Source organism: Myotis brandtii, unplaced genomic scaffold, assembly GCF_000412655.1.
Source record: "Myotis brandtii unplaced genomic scaffold, ASM41265v1 scaffold675, whole genome shotgun sequence".
NCBI classification, from domain to species: Eukaryota; Metazoa; Chordata; class Mammalia; order Chiroptera; family Vespertilionidae; genus Myotis; species Myotis brandtii.
Genome location: NW_005370635.1, coordinates 1,439,035 through 1,443,678, shown reverse-complemented (window position 1 = coordinate 1,443,678; position 4,644 = coordinate 1,439,035). Strand labels below are relative to the sequence as shown.

General features: G+C 45.3%; 1 pseudogene; it reads right to left on the bottom strand.

Moving 5' to 3' along the window:
* Positions 1 to 1,393: 1,393 nt before the first annotated feature.
* On the bottom strand, positions 1,394 to 1,960 carry LOC102250690 (annotated as a pseudogene).
* Between the last annotated feature and the right edge of the window lie 2,684 nt (positions 1,961 to 4,644).

The following is a 4,644-nucleotide window of genomic DNA, read 5'->3' as shown; positions in this document are numbered from 1 at the left end:
AAGTCTCCCATAATCTCACCACCTTGTTATCAATTTGCTGTATTTCTTTTTAACAGTTTTCCTGTGTACTGTAGACAAAAGAAACATCCCAACCCGTGGAGACTTTTTATGAGTTTATCTGAGCCCAAACTGATGACAATTGCTGGGAAATAAGAGCTCAAATACTCCAGAGAATGGCAGTTTTGAGGTTTCTTTTATACATTGGCGTTAAGGAGGGAAAGAAAGATTACATGAAAGTGAAAGAAAGTAAGGTAGAGGGTTGTTAACAGGATTATGTGCTTGCTTGATAGGTCTGGAAAAGAGGATTACTTGTGGGATTTCAAAGGTGTGCTCACCAAGATGCACAAGAACAATGGATGGGTCTGGTTTACAAATCTTTAACTGAAGAAGTTATACTAGTTGGCCTGGGGCATGACTACCCACCATGACCTGCCCAGTTAGGAATTTATGATTTATTACAGCACCCCTTTTGCTTCCACAGAATTTACTGTAGTAAACAGAAAACCACAGGACCACAATAGTGTCACTCATGCTGAAAGCCCATGAAGCCAAACCCAAATACCTGATCTATTTGCAGTTAAATCTCTCCCCAAAACATAATCAGCCTGGAATTTCCTGATCAACACTACTGAGGTCATCTGCCTGATAAGACCCTCTGCCTTCCCCAGTGGGAAGGTGCCCTTGCCTGAAACAATCCACTCTTCAATTTCTTAGTCCCACCCTCTTTCTGGCTATAAAGTCCTTCCGTTTTGTATAATTCATTGGAGCCCTTCTAGTTGCTAGATGGGATGCTGCCCAATTCATGAATTGCTTAACTAAAGCCAAGTAATTATTTAAATTTACTAGGTTGAATTTTAACAACTGTAAGCTTTTCTCTCCACCCCCCCCGCCCCCCAATTATAAAATGCCTTGTGTGGGGAAAAGGAAAAAAAAAACTACTGGACTTTCTTTTTATTTTTTTAACGTTCAATGATCTCTGAACTTCTTATTGGCCTCCTGCCCCAAAGGGGTGCCCCACCTCTGCTGCCTTAATGCCTCAGAACTTAGGTGTCATTGACCTCATACACCACTTTGCCATCCACAATCCTGCAGTGGCGTTGTTTTGGATGGACTGCATGCAATTGCTGTTGTCCAGGGCATCACCAAGACTGAAGCCTTCCCCTTCTTCCAGCAGGAGGAGGTTGGTGATGATCTCAGCCTACAGCTTGGCCTTGATGCTCTGCAGGGCCTCCTACTCCTGGGGCTGGGGCTGCCTCTTGGCCCTGATCTGGGCCAGGTCTGACTCCAGCTGCTGCAGGACCCCGTTGAGCTGTTCTGTCTGATGGCACAGCGCATCTCCACCTCCCTCAGGATGTTCTCCATGCTGGCCTTCAGATTCCTCATCCAGTCCAGGTCAACCTCCAAGGCCTGGACCGTACATCTCAGCAGTTCCTATCTCAGCGGTCTGTGAGGTGACCGCTGTGGTGCTCTCCTCAGTCTGCTGGGACCAGTACTTGTATAACTCTTCTCCGTTCTTCTGAGCCAGCTCATCACACTGGGCCCAGATGTCTGCCATGATCTTGCTAAGGTCCTGATATTTGGGGGCATCCAACTCCACAGTCAACCCAAAGTTGGCAATCTCGTTTTTTAGACCATTTATTTCCTCCCTCCCCGTGGTTCTTCTGCATGAAGAGCTGCTCCTCCTTGAGAGCCTTGATCTCTGTCCCCAGCCACAGCTGAATATTGGTGTCATCAATGACCTTTCAGAGCTCGAGTCACTCTCCATAGACTGGCGCATGGCCAGCTCCATGTCATACTTGACTTTGAAATCATCCGCAGCAAGACAGGCATTGTCAATGTACAGAACGATATGGGCATTGCCCACAGAACGTACAAAGACCTAAGCCCTCCAGTCCTCAATGATCTTGAAATAATGCTCCCAGCCTGTGACAGGGGTCCCTTCTTCTCCAGGTATTCCCATATGTCGCTCTCCAGTCTCCAATTATCAGCCTCCAGGCTCCTCGGCCTCTCCAAGTAGGAGGTCATTCAGGCATTGCACTGTCTCCTTCTCACTGGATGTCCCCTATGCCCACCAGACACCCAGCCATCCCTGCAGCCAGGCCCCTGGACCCCCAGCCAGCCTGCACACTGGTGGAGATCCAGAAGCCTGAGCCCACAGCACTGTGGAGCAACAGTACTAGCTCTCTCCTCTCACCTGTCTGGACTCCATGGTAAGGAGGTCCCAACACTTGAAAGAGACTTGCACTTAATTTCCTTGGCTCCAGCCCCACATCTCGCCCTTCCCTGAAGCCTCTGTCAGGTTCCACAAGGCAGACTGTGCCTCTTCTGGGCTGCAGCCCCTCCTCATCTTTTCTCCCTTGCTACTTACTCAATGTGTGGTAAAGACCGGAACAGCCTCCATGGCATCACCCGGGAGCTTGTAGATGCAGAACCTCTTGCCTACCCTGAACCTCCTGAATCATATTCTGCAGTTCAATGAGATTTCTTGGTGATTCTAGGCCAATTAAGAAATGAACTGGCCTAGACTACAGTTTTCCTGCCTTGCTTCATTGGGCATCTTTCCCCCACCCCTAAATTTATTAAATTCTCTCATGCATGGGATGTCCCTCACCCCTTTCACTTCATTATCAACTTTGTGAATTTATTTGCTTTCTATTTTCATTTCTTTTCCTATTATTTAATGGGATCTCTAGAGGCAAAGGGGAAAAACTTTGTGGTCAATAATTCAGCAACTTGACAAGTTTCAGGCACAAGTCTTAGAACAGTAGAGCAATAAAAATATTTGCCATGCCCGGTGCTTGTTTTGCTAGTTTGTGTTTTACAGCTATCCTCTCAATAAGCACTCAGATGTGAGGGATATAACAGATGTTTATGATCTTGATGGGACAATTCTTCATGGGGGAGTCTCCTGGTGCCCTGGGGTTGATTACTTTACACCTGGAAAACTCAGAGACACTGCTGCCTATAAGACTGACAGCCACCATTTTGCCAGAAACAGCAGCATTAAAGAATCAAATTGGAAATTACAACTGTTGGGAGGAAGAAAGTTTCCTCTACCCTAAAGGTTCTTTTGGCTGGACTGGTAATCAAACCCACATGAAACAGGCTAGCAAGAGAAAACAACCACATTTAATATATACATATGTATGGGAACCTGCACTTACATCAGGGAGTCAGAGACTCCACCACATTTATGAGAGGTTCAGAGACAGAAAGGGAAAATGAGGTAGATGTGACTTTCTGAGCTAAGGATGAGGTAAGGCACCTTGAGGCTTCAGAAGGTCATTGCAGGGAGAGCACACGTTCAGTGATTGGTAGTTTGCCCTGCCCTATAGATAGATTATCTCTGATAACACCCTATTATGAGCAAGGCTTCTAACTCACATACCTCTAGAGCAGTGGTTCTCAACCTTCCTAATGCCGCGACCCTTTAATACAGTTCCTCATGTTGTGGTGACCCCCAACCATAAAATTATTTTCGTTGCTACTTCATAACTGTAATTTTGCTACTGTTATGAATCATAATGTAAATATCTGATATGCAGGATGTATTTTCATTGTTACAAATTGAACATAATTAAAGCATAGTGATTCATCACAAAAACAATATGTAATTACATATGTGTTTTCCGATGGTCTTAGGCGACCCCTGTGAAAGGGTTGTTCGACCCCCAAAGGGGTCTCGACCCACAGGTTGAGAACCGCTGCTCTAGAGAGTTAAGTTTCTCTTGAATCGGCAGGGTCCAGTTGCCTGTAGCTCAAAATAATCTGCATATCACCGAGGTACATCCTGGGGTGGCTCTTACTGAACCTCTCCCTATACAATGAAGACAAGGGGAATGGAACAGCGCAGCAGAGCGGCACAAAACCATGTTTCTTTATTTTTCTGGGTGTGTTCTTATTTTTAGCATCACAACTGCTACTGTACAGTTGTCCCAGCCAGTCATCCAAGTATTTGTGGAAATTAACTGCAGTGTTATGAATGTTTCACAGATGGGTGAATCAAAGCTGATGAGAAAACAAACTGGTTCTGATCTTTTCACCATTTTTTGGAGATGAGTTTTATCTGGCTGAAAAGAAGTATTTTCAATCGGAAACTACTCCACAGAAAAAACATCTTTGTTTTTTGGGTTTTTTTTTCTGCTAGAAACTGAGTACCCAACTGAAAGTGGCTTGAACGATGGTTCTCAAAATTTCCTGCACTTTGGAATTGCTTGGGAAACCTGGCCTCCACCTGGTGAGATCTGCTTTCATTGGTCTGTGATGTGGCCTAGGCATTGAAAGTGATTCTCAGGTGCAACCAAGGTTGAGAACCACGGCTTACACAATGCAGATGCTAACTGTTCCACTCAACCAGCGGTCTGCTGGTGATGGGGTGGTGATATTGTAGGCATGGTTCGGGACTCAGTAATGTCATCAAGGACGCAGGCTCTTCAACTTTCTCCTTATTCTTAACATGTTGTCAGTGTCTGCACTCTCAGACACAGATGGCTGTGTAGCTCCAAGCATAAAGTGTTAAACACAACAGGGAAAGTGGGATAGAAACCATCTCCTCACTTCTCTTTGTCAGTGAAAAACACTTTCTAGAAATCCCCAACCCCATCTGACGTTGGAAATATCTCCTTTATTTCATTGGCTAGAACA